The sequence below is a fragment of the Papio anubis genome, chromosome 10 (genome assembly GCF_008728515.1).
Source record: "Papio anubis isolate 15944 chromosome 10, Panubis1.0, whole genome shotgun sequence".
Classification (NCBI taxonomy): domain Eukaryota; kingdom Metazoa; phylum Chordata; class Mammalia; order Primates; family Cercopithecidae; genus Papio; species Papio anubis.
This window is the reverse complement of record NC_044985.1, coordinates 73,874,199-73,894,176: the sequence shown is the minus strand read 5'-3', so window position 1 is coordinate 73,894,176 and position 19,978 is coordinate 73,874,199. Positions and strand designations below refer to the sequence as shown.

Sequence of the window (19,978 nt, the reverse complement as noted above, 5' to 3'; positions counted from 1 at the left end):
GGAGCTTATTCCTAATGCAGCTAGTCCCTACTGCTATGTCTTTCCCCGGGTAGGGTTGGACCACACAGTCTAAGCTAATTCTGATTGGGCTATTTTAAAGAGAGCAAAGGTAGGAGCCGGAGTGGCAGGGTGAGTAGTTTTGGTGGGAAGGATGGTTACAGAGCAGGTGACTAAGGATGACTAAGGACAGAGCAAGTGACTAAGGACAGAGCAGGTGATAGAGGGTAGGAGGGGGTTGTTTACTGAAACTAGGGACAAAGAGACGTAAAGAACAAGAAAGACTTTAAGATGGAGAACAAAGAACAGGAAAGCTGAACATACTGACATATTGGTTCTTTGGAGAGGAACTCAGAACTCATTGTACTTAACAATTTTCTCCGTCTTGAATTTTAAAGGAAGTTAACAGGCTAAACTTTGAAGAGGAATTTACTGTATCCTACAGCAGGAAGTTCTGGATTTAATTAAGAGAGGATTGTCTATTGGTTATAATTTAGAAGACGATGGTCTGGTTTGTGAAATGGTGAGCTTCCCCTTCAACCAGAAGTCAGGTGATCTATCTGGGAAGCTATGAGGGAGATTTTTACAAAGAAGAATAAAATTTCTCAAAGCCAAGATTCTATCATTTTAGGAGTTGTTTCACAATATAAATTCATATGCACTTGGCATTTGAAATGCATTCATCCCAGCACTACAGGCATTATCTTGACGTCTTACAGTATATGCCCTCTATGAGGACAGAGTGAGTTCTGCTGTGGTCCTTGGCTAAGGAGGCAGTTTTCAATCTTTTGAACATTTTTCCTTAGAAAGCAAACCAACTGCCAAATGTTGAATGAATTGGTACTCACGAATTCCAGATAATTCAACATAAGAAACTATCTATGTAGTCGTATTTTATGGTGTGTGATATTTCACCTAACTGCTAACCTTATTGGATATAGTGGAGAATTAACTCTAACTTAGAGATAATAATAATAGTTACTATTTATTGAGCATCTACTATGTGCTGAGAACCATAACAGCCCTTCACACGCCATCTCATTTTTATTTTATTTATTTAATTTTTTTTTTTTTGAGATGGAGTCTCTCTTTGTTACCCAGGCTGGAGTGCAGTGGCATGATCACAGCTCACTGCAACGTCTGCCTCCGGGGTTCAAGCGATTCTCCTGCCTCAGCCTCTAGAGTAGCTGAGATTGCAGGTGCCCACCACCACGCCCAGATAATTTTTTTGCATTTTCAGTTGGGATGGGGTTTCACCATTTTGGCCAAGCTGGTCTCCAACTCCTGACCTCAGGTGATCTGCATGCCTCAGCCTCCCAAAGTGCTGGGATTACAGGCGTGAGCCACTGCACCTGGCCATGCCATCTCATTTAATCATCACACTAGCATTGTGAGGTATGTATAATTTCTGTTTTAAATATGAGAAAATGGAAAAAGTAAGGTAACTTAATATGTACTAGAACTTGAATTTGAACCCAGGCCTGAGTCCAAAGCCAGTGCTCCTTCTATTATTCTGTGTTGCTTTCCAACATCTCAGGTGTCCTCAGAATGGCCTGCTAAATCTGGCCCTAGTTCTAGGCAGCAAACCTCCTATCTAATTCCTAATCCCTTAATTGTTATGAGCAGTATCCATTGTAAAGGTGTGGAGATTTGGAAAAATGATGGGTTGTCAACAAAACTAGTAGACTTCTGATGGTAGAATATTTGGCTTGAATAGGGCGATAAAGTATTCTGAACAATGATATTTTCTAGGTTTTCTGTATTTCTGGACAAGGATCTATACCATGGATATTATATTTCATATTACACGGGCAATTCCAACATACAGCCAGCCACAGAGATAAGATAGTTATAAAATAACTAAAGTGTAGCTATAAGCAAACAAACTAGTAAATGCATAATAGTGGGAGAGGACAGAAAATACTGTAAAATGCAAATAACAGGTCAATGAGAAGTGGGTAAGTTTGGATCCTGGGTAAGGCTATATGCACTCATTCCCTTCTTTCAACAATTTAAATGCTAAGATTGCCATCCTAGCATTTAAATTGTTGAAAGAAGGGAACGAGTGCATATAGCCTATGCCAAAGAACAGGTGTGGCAATGAGCATAGAGCAGGTAGAACACATATGGACGGGAAAAAATGAATCTATGAGAGAATAAACTAGCAAAGCATGTTCAACCCGCTGGTGCCAAGCTAGGGTGATTTGTTAACATAAGTAACAGACACCCACTGAAAGTTCTTAAATTGTAAAAATGATGTAAAAAATTGTTCTTGAATAGATTTAGGGTTAATCTGGCAACTCTGAGCATGTGGGTAGAGATCAGTGGCATGAACCAATCATGCCACAGAAATCCAGATGGAAAATATATTGACCTGGCCTACCACAGTGCCTGAGACAATAACGAAGAAATCAAAGAAAATGTTTTGTTTTCCCCAGCAAGTTATTTCCTCCCCTAAACTTAGTCTATTTGTGGATATTCTTGCCACTAACTACCAAGATCTGAAGCTCTTAAAACTTAATGGAACCACAGTCCATTGAGTTTAAGTATTTCCAGTAATATGAATTTTTTTCTGGCCAAAGAAAGAGAAATAAATATCCACCAATTATATATGTATTAATAGAATTGAAGAAAAATGGAATCACGTCAGTGCTCAGTAAAGCAAGGTAAAGTTATTAGCTGAGACTGTGGGAACTAAGAATTTTAGAGAAAGGCTTGTATTTTTTGAACTTATAAAAAGAAGTTTACAACACAGATTGATTATACTTGTAGTCAGAAAAAAAGTCCAATAAAATGATTTTCATTTTGAAAAGTTGAATAGAATAGTTTTGGATTACCTCTAAGAAAACCATGATCATTTTAAGGGGTCCTTAGGTGGGAATGAGCTACTAGTGCAGTTTTCTCACCTCTTTTGGCCTCATTTTCAGGCCTTCCTTCACCTTCAGTAAAATATTTGAAACAGTATGAGAATTGCACTGTTTTTTTTTTTTAAACTTTTCTTCTATTTTACTTGCATTTTGTAATAAAGAATTGGAATTATTGTTATAAGAGGCAATTTATGGATAACCCATTCTCTATATGAAAGGACACAAGGTGCTTGTTTGATTGGCTTCCTAGAGGTCTTTCTAAGAACCCAAATATACTTCCTGGTTTTGAACTAAATTACCATCTCAATTTAAAGGACTAGCCACCAATTAAAGACAGTTCCTGGGAACCCATCAGATAGTTAAATTAAAATTTTATTTCCCAAGAGAGTGGTTAGCTCAGTTCCAAAGCTAGTTCAATTCTTGAGACATTGCTACTTTATCTGATCTAAGACTACCCAGTTTTTATGTACAAGGAAGTTCAATGTACACAGTCTCTTATCAACATTCCAGACTCCCAACCAGCCTGATCTGAAAACTGAGTTTGACTCTACACATCTAATTTATGTAAAGTGATGAGAAAATAGTGAATCTAACCTCTTTATCACAATACATCATCCCAATTTGAGATTACATGTGAACAATTAGGCTGCTGTCTCATTAAAAAAAAAGCTTCATAGGAATTTCTATGATTAATATCAGTTATCTTCTCTTTTCTAAGAGCAAAATTAAAACCCATCAATATGACATAGTCCATCTTTGGGTCCTGGTTGGGGATGGGGGATGGGAGGCAGCGGATGAGGAGACAGAAACATAAGGAAACTAACATTGCTTGGATTGAATCCCCAACAGCAAAAACCCGAAACCATGAAAAACAGGTAATAATATATGCATACATAAAAGATGAAAAAACAGTTCAGAGAGCTAAGTATGTCTCTTCCCAGTTCCAAAGTTGATGTTCCTGGCAATATGCCACTGACAGAGAAAATCTATACCACATCTGATCATAATAAATAACTCAGCTAGGAATCAGCCCTGTAAGTCTATGATGGCCTAAGTGTTTGTGTTCCTCCCTGCTTCCAAATTCATATGTTGAAACCCTAATCCCCAATGTGATCATATTTAGAGATGGGGACTCTAGGAGGCAATTAGGTCATGAGGGTGAAGCCCTCAGGATGGAATTAGCACCCCTATAAAAACAGAAACCAGACAGCCTGCTTGCCCTGGCTCCTTGACAGCCCTCACTAGAACCCAATTGTGCTGTCGCCCATGATCTCGACTTCCCATCCTGCAGAACCTGGACATAAGTTTCTGTTGTTTAAGGCCACCCAGTCTGTGGTATTTTTGTTACATTAGGTTGGTGCAGAAGTAATTGCTGTTTTTGCCATTACTTTTAATTGCAAAAATACATTTGAACAGCTCCTATCTTCTTGTGTTCTCTTCTTCAAGGACAAACAAGTGTCTTGGCAGGCTTAATTTCAAAACAACCTGTACCAGTTTAAGGCTATTAATATTTCTCCCACAGAATCACATCTGATAAGTCTTGCCACTTAAAGCCATTTGTTCTACTCTTACAGCATCCAGCTAATATGCTGTATCTTAAGCCCAAACCACCTAAGCCTAATCAGTGTTACCACGTGGAGTCATGCTAACCCAAGTCCCCAAAGGCAAATGCATATTACCTCACTGAGGGAGTAGCTGATCATATTTCATAATGCTTAAACATCTTCTCCTAAAATGTGGTAGAATAGGAAATGCAAATATCCAACTTGGCTTCCCTGTTATTTGTTCATAAGAAGCCTGGCTACCTAATTCTCTAATGTCAAATTTTGGACCTTTTCTCTATCTTGTAAATCACAGCAAGTGTTAGTTACTCTGTTATCAGTGAAACTGAGAAGGTCAGGCCCTAATCTTCCATATCTTTATCAGAGTGCCTCATGCTCTTAGTGAGATAGTCCCTCACATTCAGAGCACCTCACCAGCTTGAGCTGCAGGATACAAGGGACTATACAGCAATGCTATATGATATGGTTTCACTGAGTCCCCACCCAAATCTCGTCTTGAATTCTCATGTGTTGTGGAAGGGATTCGGTGGGAGGTAACTGAATCATAGGGCAGGTCTTTCCTGTGCTGTTCTCCTGACAGTGAATAAGTCTCATGAGATCTGATGGTCTTGAAAAGGCCTTCCCTTGTCCAGCTTCCCTGGACAAGCTCTCTTTTCTTTTGTCTGCTATCATGTAAGACATGCCTTTCACCTTCTGCCATGATTGTGAGGCCTTCCTAGTCATGTGGAACTGTAAGTCCAATAAACCTCTTCCTGTAAATTGCCCAATCTCACATATGTCTTTATCAGCAGCATGAAAATGGACTACTACAGTAAATTGGTACCAGTAGAGTAGGGCACTGCTGAAAAGATACCTGAAAATGTGGAAGCGACTTTGGAACTGAGTAACAGGCAGAGTTTGGAACAGTTTGGAGGGCTCAGAAGAAGACAGGAAAATGTGGGAAAGTTTGGAACTCCTAGACCTGTTGAATGGCTTTGACCAAAAATCCTGATAATGATACGGACAATGAAATCCAGGCTGAAGTGGTCTCAGATGGAGATGAAGAACTTGTTGGGAACTGGAGCAAAAGTGACTCTTGTTAGGTTTTAGCAAAGAGACTGGTGACATTTTGCCCCTGCCCTAGAGATCTGTGGAACTTTGAACTTGAAAGAAATGATTTAGGATACCTGGTGGAAGAAATTTCTAAGCAGCAAAGCATTCAAGATGTGACTTGGGTACTGTTAAAAGCATTCAGTTTTATGAGGGAAGCAGAGCATAAAAGTTCAGAAAATTTGCAGCCTGACAATGCCATAGAAAAGAGAATTCCATTTTCTGAGGAGAAATTCAAGCCAGCTGCAGAAATTTGTATAAGTAATGAGGAGCCAAATGATAATCCCCAAGACAACAGGGTGGGGAGGGCAGTGGAGGGGTGGGGGTGGGATGTCTCCAGGACGTGTCAGAGGTCTTCACGACAGACCCTCCCATCACAGGCCCAGAGGCCTAGGAGGAAAACATAGTTTTGTGGGGCAGGCCCAGGCTACCCATGCTGTGTGCGGTCTAGGAACTTGGTTCCCTGCATTCCAGCCACTGCAGCCATGACTAAAAGGGGCTAAGGTATAGCTGGGGCTGTTGCTTCAGAGGGTGGAAGCCCCAAGCCTTGGCAGCTTCCACATGGTGTTGAGCCTGTGGGTTCAAAGAAGTTAAGAATTGAGGTTTAAGAACCTCCACCTAGATTTCAGAAGATGTATGGAAACACCTGGATGTCCAGGCAGAAGTTTGCTGCAGGGGCAGGGCCCTCATGGAGAACCTCTGCTAGGGAAGTGTGGAAGGGAAATGTGGGGTTGCAGGCCTCACACAGAGTCCCTACTGGGGCACCACCTGGTGGAGCTGTGAGAAGAGGACCACCGTCCTCCAGACACCATAATAGTAGATCTGCTGACAGCTTGCACCGTGTACCTGGAAAAGCTGCATACACTCAATGCCAGCCCATGAAAGCAGCTGGGAGGGAGGCTGTACCCTGCAAAGCCACAGAGGCGGAGCTGCCTAAGACCATGGGAACTCACTTTTTGCATTAGCATGTCCTGGATGTGAGACATGGAGTCAGAGGAGTTCATTTTGGAGCTTTAAGATTTGACTGCCCTGCTGGATTTTGGACTTGCATGGGGTCGGTAGCCCCTTTGTTTCAGCTAACTTTTCCCATTTGGAACAGCTGTATTTACCCAATGCCTTTACCCTCATTGTGTCTAGGAAGTAACTAACTTGTTTTTTATTTTACAGGCTCAGAGGCAGAAGGGACTTGCCTTGTCTCAGATGAGATTATTGACTGTAGACTTTTGAATTAATGCTGAAATGCGTTAAGACTCTGGGGGACTGCTGGGAAGTCATGATTGGTTTTGAAATGTGAGAACATGAGATTTTGGAGGGGCCAGGGGCAGAATGATGTGGTTTAGCTGTGTCTCTACCCAAATTTCACCTTGAATTCCCATGTGTTGTAGAAGGGACCCAGTGGGAGGTAATTGAAACATGGGGAAAGGTCTTTCCTGTGCTGTTCTCGTGATACATCTCATGAGTACTGATGGTTTTTAAAAGGGGAGTTTCCCTACACAAGCTCTCTTTTCTCTTATTGTCTGCCACCATGTGAGATGTGCCTTTCACCTTCCGCTATGATTGTGAGGCCTTCCCAGTCACATGGAACTGTAAGTCCAATAAACCTGTTTCTTTTGTAAATTGCCCTGTCTCGCATATGTCTTTATCAGCAGCGTGAAAAACAAACTAATACCCTATATTTTTCTTATATTTTGGATGGTATCCAAACTTGCTGAACTTTCAATAATTCTAATACATCATCTGTAATTTAAAAATTTTCGATGTAGACAATGTTCCATCAAATAAATAATTGGTCTTTCCTTTCTAGCCCTGATGTCATTCATTTTTCTTTTCTTTTCTTTTTTTGCTGGCTATAATTGCATAGTAGTAGCAATGGCAGAATTATTTTTGTTCCTGCTTTTAAAGGGAATATTTCCATGTTTTACTACAATGTTTGTTGTAGGATTTGGCAGTTAAGAAAATCAGATTAAAGAAGTCCCATTCTATTCCTACTTTCCTAAGATATTTTTTATGAATGGGTGATTTTTAGATAATTTTTTCCATCTGTAGAGATAAGCAAATGGTTTCTCTACTTTGATCTGTTAATGTGATAACTTATATAGATTTTCAAATGCTAAATCATTTATTCATTTCTAGAATAAACCAAACTTGGTTGTAATTCTTTTTAATACATTGCAGGATTTGGTTTGCATATGTATTTTCTTATTTTTGTATTATGCTCATGAGTGATATCAGCCTATAGTTTTTAAACAGTTCTCCTGTATTGGTATTAATGTTATAATGGTTTTGTAAAATGAGTTGGAAAGCACTTCATTTATTTTAGTCTTTGGAACAGGTTATATAAGATAGGAACAATCTGTTTTGCAAAAGTGTAGCAGACCTCAGAAAAAAAAAAAAAAAAAAAAAAAAGTGGATTTTTTTTTTTTTATTATTCCTTCACATTTTCAAGTTTCACACATGCTGGGTCAATTTTGGAAATCTGTATTTTTCCAGATGATTTCCCATTTTCCCTAAGTTTTAAAGTCTATCAGCATTACATTGCTCATTTTATTCTCTCATATTTTATTTAAATAACTGCTTTGCATGTTTCTCTTTTTCACTTATAATATTAATTTCTTTGTTCACCAGTGCTTCTTATATAATATTCCTTTGGTCTAGATTTAAGTTTCTTCTGCAGTTAGTACATTCTTTAGTAATCTTTCTGTCAAGATCTAAGTGGTAAACTCACTCTTTTTCTAAACACAACCTTCTTTGACATTCCTTCTGAAATATTTTAGCTGGCTTTTCAAGCCTAGACCAATAGGAATGTTCCCTTGGCTCTTTGAAGATATTATTCCTTTCCTTCAATTCCTTTGTAGGTAATCTTTATAGTTTCTTTAATATTCTTTCTTATATTTGGTGCTCTAAAATTTTATGTGTAGGTATGGGTGTTTAATTATTCTGTTTGGAATCTGCTGAGTTCCTTAAATCTGAGGATTAATGTCTATCATCTAACATAAATACTGTTCAGCTATTATCTCTTTGACTATTGCCTCCCCCCATTCTCTCCTCCTGGAACTTCTCTCTGACATATGTTGGACCTTCCCATTCTACCTTCAATGTCTCTTAACTGCTCATATTTTCCATCTTTATATCTTTGTGCTGCATATTGAATAATTTCTGTAAATTGAAAGTTCTATAAATTGTCTTCAGCTATGTCTCATTCTCAACTTAGGTCATGCTTTCGGTTAATTTTTGTTACTGCTATTTTTTTTCATTTCTTGAAATTCTACTTGGTTTTAGTTTTTGTTTTGTTTCATTTTGTATTGTTTTTGAGATTGAGTCTTGTTCTGTTGTCTAGGCTGGAGTACAGTGGCAGGATCTCAGCTCACTGCAACCTCTGCCTTCCAGATTTAAGTGATCCTCCTGGCTCAGCCTCTCAAGTAGCTGATAGTAGAGGCGCCCACCACCATGCCCAGCCAATGTTTGTATTTTTAGTAGAGATGGAGTTTCACCATGCTTGCCAGGCTGGTCTCAAACTCCTGACCTCAAGTGATCCACCTGCCTCAGCCTCCTAAAGTGCTGGGATTACAGGTGTGAGCCACCAGGCCTGGTCTCTATTTGGCTTAACTTTTTAAATTTAATTCTAATGCTAATAATATAATCAGGGTTCTGGTTCTTATAAGATGAAATAAATGCTTCTGGAATTCTTTTATACCATAAATGAGAGGAAAACTTGGGGCAACCACATTGGGAAATGCTTAGTATTATCACCTAAAGCTAACACATACCTATGATATGACTTAGAAATGATAATTTTTAGATGTATAACCAACAAAAATCGTGCACATGTACTCTGAGAGATAAGACTATCCATAACATCTGTGTTTATAATAGTTCCCAAACTGGAAATGCCTGCTAACATTAGAATATCTGGCAAATATTGTGCACTCAAGGAATGTAAGTTTTATTTTTATTCTTTTTTATCCTATGAAAGTTTTTCCATACTTTGTATATTCCAAAAATCTGCCCATCTGAGAACTAATAGCATTCCTCTAAAATACCTGATTAAATATATTTGAAAATGGCTGAATAATTCTTAACTGAAGAATTATTAAACATTTGTGGTAGATTGAATCACTGAAAAAAATTATTTTCAAGTACCAATATTCTAAATAAATCACAAATAAATTTTATTTGCCATTAATTAATTAATTAATTTGAGACAGAGTCTGGCTCTGTTGCCCAGGCTGCAGTACAGTGATGCAATCATGGTTCACTGCAACCTCCACCCGATGGCTCAAGCAATCCTCCCACCTCAGCCGCCCCAGTAGCTGGGACCATAGTGCCAACATGCACAGCTAGTTTTTTGTATTTTTAATAGAGACAGGGTTTCACCATGTTTCCAGGTTGGTCTCAAATTTCTGAGCTCAAGTGATCTGCCCGCCTCAGCTTCTCAAAGTGCTGGGATAACAGGCATAAGCCAATACATCTGACCGATTTGCCTTTATTTTTAAGAGACATACTTTTATCACACTATAATAAAGCCTTTTCTTCCTATTGAATTGCAGGACTAACTTTTTCAAATAGATATCTTGTAAGGAGACAAAACAATTTTTAAATGAATTTTTTCACTATAAATCACCAATTAACCTATTCTGTCTCACAGTTAAAAGTAAGAAAAAAAACCCTGAAGTTACCAGGTTCACTAAACTGTCTCCACCAGTCAGTCTCATTCAGTAGCTGTGAGCCCAATATATGGTTTCTGTGTAGATCACAGTGCCTTGCTTTTCAGTGCTTCTCATGTTCCCTTTCTAAGTGAAGGCTGAAAAAGATTTAATAGATGCAATCTGAATCCTAAAATCACTGGTTTAAAAACTTATACAATGCAAACATATGAGTACATGGAACTTAGTATAATGTTATTGGTTAAAATTCATGCATATTCTTTCTGGAAAATGGGGAAATGAGTCATTCAGCTAGTAGTAAAGGGCCTAGTTATACTAAGTCATTGATTTAGATCTTTCCCCTATCTTCCTACTACATTTTATGTATGTATCAATAACAATAAATAATTATAATAAATTGTATTTAGTATCCTCACTCAAATGGCAGAAATGATGTATTTTAAGTCTTCCCAGTTCCTAGTTGAGTGCCTGGTAATCAGTGGGAACTCAAGATATGTCTGTTAAATACATGAAAACTAAAGGAAGTTGTAAATATATTAGGAAGTACTATGAATTTCAGGCTAAGATCTCAGATTTGTAAATCACAGGGCAAGACTCCATTTTATAGGACTTGATATCTCCTGGATGATCTAATAAAAATCTAATTTCTACGACTATAAAATCAAGAAACACATTGGTTGCATAATGTTTACATCAAGATGATCCAATAATCTGGCGAGGTCAATCCTGAAACAGGCTTATGCATATTTAATATAATGCACTCCACTTGCTTTTTAACAGTATTTGCTTATATAAGAACTTTTGTTCTTTTATTTTGGGTAGAATATGAAAAATAGATTTACTCTCAAATATCTAGACAAATATATAATTTCTCAGCTATAAATTTACCTTCATTTTTTTCCAGGCAAGAAATATTCTTGTTAAAATATCTCCTAAAAAAATTGCTTCCATGTGCTCAATGTCTTAAATAAGAAAACTTCAAAGGAATCCTCTGATATGTCCATCAGAGCTTAAATTTGAATTGTATTTATTATTGTTAAACCTTAAATAAGGCTCTTAAATAAGCAGCTTACTATTTTCCTGGTATTTTATTAAGTAAATATGGGAATATTATCATTCCAGTTTTACTTATGGAGAACACAAAAGAAATAAATCCTTATTGCCTTACCTCAATAGTCATAAATGTAGTAGCAGAGATTACAGTAGGATTTGCTTCTCTCTTTTGTGAGAAGCACGGTATTGTTTTTGTGGCACTATTAGCAATTCTACTTTTTCCCCAAAGCTTCTTTTCATTGACTTTTAATTACAAGCTTCTCTTCTGTACATATTCAACATTATTTTGGGCCTTGTTTTCCTTCAAAAGATTTTAACTCTGTTTTTCCCCAACTTAGACTACTATTACTGAGAGTGGTTGGGGAGAAGAATATTCTGCTTAAACAGAAAGTGATAAAATCAATATGTGTATAAGCAATTTAAAATATTACTGTATTAGAATTTTAAAATTACTCATATTTACAAGACAATAACTTCTCTATTTCCTTTAAGCTATCCTAATTAATCTTGCTTATGAATCTTCTACTCTACTAGTCATAAAGAAGGTAAGGGTAAAATTATGAGAAGAAAACACATTTGCTCACATAATCATCTTAATCCAGAGGTATTCTCTGGATTTAAATGTCATGCCCTTTGCACCAGAAAGGAGCATCCTAGGTCATAATTACTTTGAGGAAACTTGATTAATAGAGATGTCAATTATAAACTAGGTGAAATGTCTACCAAAAATAAACACCTTGACTTTAGGATAGTTGATCTGAAGCCATTTTCTTCTTTCTGGCAGTGATTAGAGAATAGAACCAGTAGTCTCTAAGTCGCTCCTAGTTCCAGATAATAAACTCATATCATCTGAATATGGGTCTTTGCTTTTTGGTGGCCGAGAGGGAAAAAAGTGAATGCAACTTGTTTATCCAAAAGTAAGTCCAGAACACATTCCTATTTTAATGAACTGGCAAATATTTTCTTATCCAATAAGAGAATACTTCTACTGCTCAGTTCCTGCTTCTGCATAAGCATCTGTAATGGGGGATCAATACTGAGCTACTGCATTTTGTCTTATAACTGATTTCTAAGCCAGGAGTCAAAGGCTGATGAAAGGTCAACAAAAATAAAAATAAGGATATTTTATGTTGAGTCTAAGAGATCTCTCTATAAGATGACATGACAATAGTAAATAATGGAATGGTTATACCTAGAGTCTACTTACTTGCTACTTGTTTAGAATGTGGGCCTGAGAAGCTGGGATGTGTTGCTTATGGAAAATAAATTTGGTATGATTTTAGATGCCTATGAATAGGTATGCTACTTGATAGGGTAAAGAAATGCCTTTTAAAAGCTGGTATAAACTACATTCTGAGTTCAGGCCTACTGGACCATCCATGTAGGACTGATTAAGGCAAATAAAGTGACAAATTAATATGTCACTGTAGGAAGTGACATATTGGTAATTTCTGAAGGCAAGAATTTCCTAGCATGAGGTCTTTCTTCAAGCACCAGCACAAAGAACTTACTGCAATTCATGGAATTCTCTTTCCACTATGTATATTTTATTTTAAAAAGTTTAATTTAATGATATCTAATAATCCAGAGAACTGAGTTGAAACCCTGGTTTTGGCCCTAAAATATTGGGGAGCTTTAAAAAATGTTCCAGTCTCTTAGAGACAGTTTGCTTATCTATAAATCAAGGATTTTCTAATGAATCATCTAAGACCAAATATAAAGTTACATTTAGTGTTCTTCATCTGTAAGTACTCAATTAGATTTCATTTAAAGCAAGTATGATTAGACTTTCATGTAAATGTAAATAAGAAAATGTCACTGTCATATTATGAATTAAAAGTTACTTATCCATGCAATTCTTATACTTTATCTGTCTTGGAATCTTTCAAACATTTATTATCCCTCATACTGAAATCCGTTTATAGTTAATATTTAGTATCTGTCTTTAATTTTTCAAAGTTTCTTCTTTTTTTAAAAAAAATCACAAATGAAGAAAGAGAGTTAATTACCTAAAACATTTTGCCTTAACATCACTTTCCTGAATCAGTGTAGGTCAAAAGTCTAGTCATACTTTCATTAAATGGGAAAGAAGTATATCCCAATATTCCAGTTTGTTTCCCATTCCATGAGTTAAAACATGAGTTTCATTTAGTCATGTTTTATAAACCTCATGGAAGAAAATAAATTTTAAAGTCTACCATTTTAGCACAGATAAGCTATGCAATTTTCATAAGAACTATAAACAAAAGGCCAAGAGACTAATATTTGGGTTTGGCATTTTGATATAGGGATCACTAAAGAGAAACATGGACGAATATTACTATGACCATGGTTAAAAAAAAAATCTTATTCTAAGCCTAGTGCCAACCAGACAGGTAGGAAAATCAGATAGGAGCAGAGTTTGGGGATATTAGAACAATGTCAAATAGCAGCCCATAAATCACCATGTTATTTACAAACTCTGAGACCATTAAATATGTAGCTGTTTGCAAAGCAACTTAAGAAATAGAAAGAAAAGATCAAAATCACCTAAGATTGAAAGTCACATCAAAACTAGATCCATGAAAACCTCAACTAAGTCCTGATTGTCCCTCTTAAATTCTCATAACTTATATCTTCAAAAATGAACTTCCCCTGCCTGGATCTAAAGAAATGTTTCAACTCTACACTGAAATACTAAAAGAAAGTATTTAATGATGTTTTATTGGCAATGACATTTTAAACTCATAAAATTGCTTTCAATTTGGCATTGGCAAATTCTAGTTCATAATAGCTTAATGTTTTCAGATACAAAGACAGCAGTTTCAGAAGTTAAAAGAACAGACATTTAGAAGGGGCCAACAATGGCTCTTAAGAACAGATTGTTGCAACTTGTCTTTTCACATACTTTCTTCATTGGCTTCCATGTATGCCAAAAGACTGGTTTTATGAGTCAATGAATTTAGCCTTTTTTCTTAAAGTGATCTCTCAGAGATCACAGAGTTACTGGCAAGCTTTGTTGGTTTACATCATGTTGGCTAGAAGAATGTGGTTACGAAGCAGTCATCAGCCAAGGACCTCAGGGACGAGAGAACTTGGAACACTGAGCTTCACAAAACAAAGGGAGCTCAAAGAAATGAGTTTCACTCACAGCCAAGTATGACAGAACCACGACACTCTAGCAGTCCGCATCCCAAGTTGAAGTAGGGCACGTCCTGAATTCAGGGAAGAAAACCAAAAATCCCCAGAAATTGAGTCTAAAGAGTTTCACTTGTAAGTAGAGAGTAGATGTTTTATATTCACGAAATAATCATTGTAAGTGATTATATAGACAGTGAGAATACAAAGGCTCAGCACAACAGTACTCATCAACCCAGAACTCTAGTGAGCCTCCTGGGAGACTTTGCCCTTCCGCTCCACCGCTGTCACCGTGCCCATATAACAAATACTGGAGGCAGGTCCAAGTGCCTGGGACCCTTAGGCAGTTATGGCACCAATATCATTTGTACACAGTTGGGTGGAGGCCAGTTGCTGGTAATCATAACTTTCCTTTACAGGGAGAAAGGCAAGTGCCTAATCCCAGCTCAGACCTCCTACCTTGTCTAGTGCCCTACACTCTTCTCTATTTTCTCAGCTTTGGTAACTCCCACTATTATCCTGCATCACAGCCCCTTGCACTGCAGCCTTTGGAATCCTAATCCCTTGCTAATCAACTTCCTACATCCTCATCTTGTCTTAGAAGTCTCTTCATCTCCAGGCTCTACAGAATCCTGGGCCTCCCCTGAGGATAGCCCTTCTCCTGCAGCCTTCTCTCCAAAATGGATAGCAACAGAAATTCTCCTGCCCACTCCTGACTCCAAACAGGGATGTTTCCCCTGCTCCTGTGAGGCTTCTGCCCTGTGATCATATCTGCTCTGCCTCATCACTTTTAGATCTGCCTCTTACACATGCTTTGCCATTCAGAGAGAACTTTGGGACCTGGGTCCACTATTTCTCTCCCCAACAGGGTCTGCATAATGCCAAGGTGATGATAGCCAGGGAGAACAGAATCAAAAAAGAAAAAAATATCTTAAATGATAACACGATACTATGAATCCCCTCAGAAATTTACAATGTAATCAATATCATTAAAAGTAATGTAAATACAGTTTGTTTATGGCAAAATACATTTAAAGTATATAAATATTTACATAGACTCTATATACAAATTCTTACCATTTCCTATTCAATAGGTGAAACACACTGTTAAATTTACTTCATATTTGTTAATGTGAGAAATACATCACCAATTTTTTAAAGGAAACTGCTTGTTTGAGAGGTCTGCATACACTAAAATGTAGGTTAAATTTTTCTTCTGCTAAAAAACCCTGCTTTCAAGACCTGTTTGGAGCATTTCATTTTAAGCCTTATATGTAATAACTAAACCTTTTCTTGTCAGCATTAATTTGTTTTAAGTTCTAGAGACATGGGAGACATAGTCTTGAGGCGAATTTATAAAATTATCATTATTATGTCCCCATTAATATAAATTTTTCCCACAATGGATATAGTCTCCCCTTCCCTCAATTATCTATGCTCATTTAAAAAAATACAATTAAGTAAGTAAAAACAAAGGTAAAAATAAAAATTATATAGAATCCATCCCCATCAGATAATCATGAAAAGTGGTCATTCCTTTAACAAAGCTTTATGAAATTATATCCATCGTTTTTTTTTTTTTTTTTTTACCATGAACAGTAAATGTAGTTCTTCCAAAAGTAAAAATGTTAAAAACCTAATATTTAACCTTCTTTTCTGGAGTACAAACCTACTCTAGATATATAGCATCCTGTGATGTGTGTGTATGTGTGTGTGTGTGTGTGTGTGTGTGTGTGTGTGTGTGTACAAGTTTAGGGAGTCATTTGTTTCATAATAATGTGATATTATTTTCAACTGGCATAAAGAGAAAATGGAGAGATTTTGAATGTAGTTCTGTGAGGCCTTGGGTACGTTTTCAAAAACTCTCTGTGCTTTAGTTTCCTATCCGGTAAAACTATTACCACCTACCACATAAGGTTGTGGTGAGGATCAAAAGAGGGCCTAGCTCAGGGGAAGTCCTTAATAAGAACTAAATTGATTTCTTTTAATGGCTGTATGATACTAATGATATGAGTGTGCCATAATACAGTATATTGAGCCATTTGTCTACTGAGGGGCACTCACTCTGTCTCCAGTCTTCCATTAGTACAAACAATGATGCAATAAACGTAACTGGGTGCATACCTTACCTAGTAGTGATTTTATTTCCATGGGATAGATTCCTATGATGGGATAGGTAAATGTATTTTTAATTACAATGGATAATACCAGATTACATTTTTGAAAGACTGAAACAATGAACATTTCCACATATATGAGAATACTCTTCTTTTTCAGCAGCAATTTTCACTGTTGATTTTTGCTAGACTAATGGCTATGACATTATATATTGTTGTAATTTTATTTGCATGTCCCTTACTCCCAGCAAGGTTGAGCGTGGTTTCATGTTTATTGGCCATTTGGATTCTCTTTTCTGCAAATCTCTTTTGCCCATTGTTTCTTTTTGGTTATTTATGTTTTATCCATTTATAAGCACTTTTGTATAGTCCAAATCTTCTCTATCATGTGTTTCAAATAAATAATTTCCCCTAATTTATCATTCCCTTTTTAAAATTTTTCATTAAAGCATAGCACTCATTTTCTTTTGATTTAAATTTAATCATCTGTCACACAGATTTTGAAATTATGTGTGTCTTGTCCTTTATAACTTCTAGGTCCTATCTTGGTTAATCAACAACTTGAAGGATGTTTGTATGTATATAAAATCTATTATTTCTTTTTTCTTTTCTTTAATCAATCTGGAACTTATCTCAATATATTAATACTTTTTACCAGATTAACAGGATGTTGGATCAGCACCATTTTAAAAATAACCCATCTTTTCTCCTTTTAATTGAAATACCATTTTTATTAAATATCAAATATCCACATGTACTGGGTCTATTTCTGAGCCCTCTATTCTATTCTTCTGACTTATCTTTTTTTAAGCCAAAACCAAGGCCAATAAGGAGGTCATGATATGCTCCAATCTGGTGAGGCAGGTCACTCCTCACCAGTTTTCCTTTTTACATTAATTATTCCATATAGCCTTTAAGATCACTTTATCTAATTCCCCAAAACCATATGCAAATTTAAATTAGAATTGTATTACATTTACTTAATTTGGGGGGGCATTCATGTTTCTATGATAATAAATATACCTAAAAATTTATTATTTAATGTCCTTATGTATCATTTTATTATTTTTCAGGAGGTCCTTTAAAATTTTTTCCTCTTTTATAGCTTGTTGCTAGCACAGAGAAAAGTATTTTTAATCTATCCACCTTAGGTTAATTTCAACCTTAGTATTCCAATGACCATTCTAAAGCTCCTCGATGTTCAAGCTACTCTTTCTCCCCATTCTTACTTCCTACTTCATTAAAAAAAATTGAAGTTATTAGCTTTCCAGACTCCTGTCTGCACAATCACACTGAATAGCCATCAATGTACTCTGAGGAGCGCAAGTTCAAATGCTGGCTTTCTCTTCCAGTGCATGTATGGTTCTTAAGAAAGCCTTAGAAAAGCAGGGGAAGTGTCTCCCTACTGCACATTTTACTCAAGTAGGAGACCTGCCTCCAGACACAGATCTCTTCTATACTCCCCAGTTAGTTCTTACATAGGCAGTCCACCTCACAGCCTGGAGTAGATCTGGTCCCTACCCAAATGGCCACAATATTGTGTAACTTCTCCCTAAGAGTGAAGTTTATTTCTACTCTTTGAATCTAGACTGCCAGGTAACTTGCTTTGGTCAGTGGAACATAGTTAGATGTGAATTTTGGGGTTTGTGTGCATGCAATAAGTCATATACTTCTATCATAAAGCAAAATGTAGCCCTGTGTTGTATACAAGAGACACTTCTAAGACAAGACAATTCAATCAGGATAACACTATGAGCAAATATGAACTAAAAGAAAGCACAGGCAGTGATTTTAATCAGTAAATATGGGACTCACACCCAAAAGCAATTTATAAAGACTTTTAAAAAATGCTAAGTATGAGAATTCACAAGGAAGATAAGTTATGAACATCTGTGTACCAAACAACTTAGCAATTACTTGCATGAAGTCAAAGCTATAGAATATACAAGGAGAAACAGAAATACACTAAAAATAAGACAGATGAATTCACTTTCCAAACTAAAATACAGCAAATGGTTAAAAAAATAAGAAATGAAAAGAGTAACAGAAACAAAAGGGACTATGAAGCTGCTTTGCACAACTCTGTGCAAATAAACTTGAAAACCTGGAAGATGAAACAAATGATTTTTCCAGGAAAACTAAATCATTCAAAACTCATCCCAGCAGACTTAGAAATTCCACAGGGGTCAATTACTATAGAAATTAATATATTATAGAAGCATAAGCATAATCAAAAATATCAAGGTTAAATGCTGTAAGATAATACTGAAATTTTGTGTTGAAATTGAGGGAAATCCTAAAGAAGAGGTTGCAAAATAGCTTAATTATTGCTTACATATGTTGCAAATATCTCCTCAACTCCAAAATGTACCCATCTCATCTCACAGAGGAATCTTTAGAGAGTAGGCAATGCTATTTGAATTGTTCCAGATTTTAGAAAAATGAAAAATTCCAGACTATAAGTTATAACACTGATGATACTAAAGCCTAATAGATTGCAAAAAAAGAATTATCAGCTTTAGTTATGAATATCAATTCAGAAGACTTATAAAATATTAACAAATTAGCACATTAAGAGAATAATATACCATGATCAAGTGAGATTCCTTCTCAATGCTTGTGTAAGAATGCAAGAATAACTCAATAATACAAAATATATTAATGTAATTTATCATATTAATAAATTTATGGTGGAAAATTTTGTTTATATTTATAGTTGCTAAAAGGAATTTAATAAAAATCAAACCTATTCCTGATTTTTTAAAAAGCACTCAAAATAAGAATTGATGAAAACTTTATACTATTATACATATTTTATCTTAACTTTAAGGCTAGCTGATTTCCTAGTGGAGAAACACTGAAGATATTCTTCCTAAAGTCTGGAACTAGACAAAGATGCCCAAAATCACCACTACTAGTTAACATGTTCTAATTGATTGCCTATACCTCCAATACCATAGAAAATTAGAGGTATAAAAATTGGGGAAAAAATATTTCTATATTTTCAGATGGTATGATTGTACACCTGAAAAATCCAACAGATACCAAATGAAAATGATTATAAGAAAATTCAGCAAAGTAGCAGGATATAAAATTATTAATACACATAAATTAATAGTCTTCATATATGTAAACAATGACTTAGAAATAATGGGCAAGTGGCCGGGCACGGTGGCTCACGCCTGTAATCCTAGCACTTTGGGAGGCCGAGGTGGGCAGATCATGAGGTCAGGAGATTAAGACCATCCTGGCTAACATGGTGAAACCCCATCTCTACCAAAAATATGAAAACTTAGCCGAGCTTTGTGGTGGGCATCTGTAGTCCCAGCTACTTGGGAGGCTGAGGCAGGAGAATGGCATGAACCCAGGAGGCAGAGCTTGCAGTAAGCGGAGATAGCTGCACTCCTGCCTGGGCCACAGAGTGAGACTCCATCTCAAAAAAAAAAAAAAAAAAAAGAAAAGAAAAAAAAAGAAATAATGGGCGAGTAAATCCCATATCAATAACAACAAAT

The 19,978-nt window shown here is 36.3% G+C and overlaps 1 protein-coding gene across 5 annotated transcripts in view; it reads right to left on the bottom strand.

The window, feature by feature from the left end:
* The window catches only part of C10H2orf88 (chromosome 10 C2orf88 homolog), a 195,396-nt gene that overhangs the window by 26,397 nt on the left and 149,021 nt on the right, over positions 1 to 19,978 (bottom strand). The window contains exon 2 of one of the 5 annotated variants that reach the window (XM_009182612.2): positions 10,192 to 10,316. The exons of 3 other annotated variants lie outside the window; for them this stretch is intronic. The gene's annotated coding sequence lies outside the window, so the exon portion shown is untranslated. Of the gene's footprint in view, positions 1 to 10,191; positions 10,317 to 14,362; positions 14,427 to 19,978 lie in introns of all 5 variants that reach the window. One more of the 5 variants, XM_021923808.2, reaches the window with a different exon arrangement.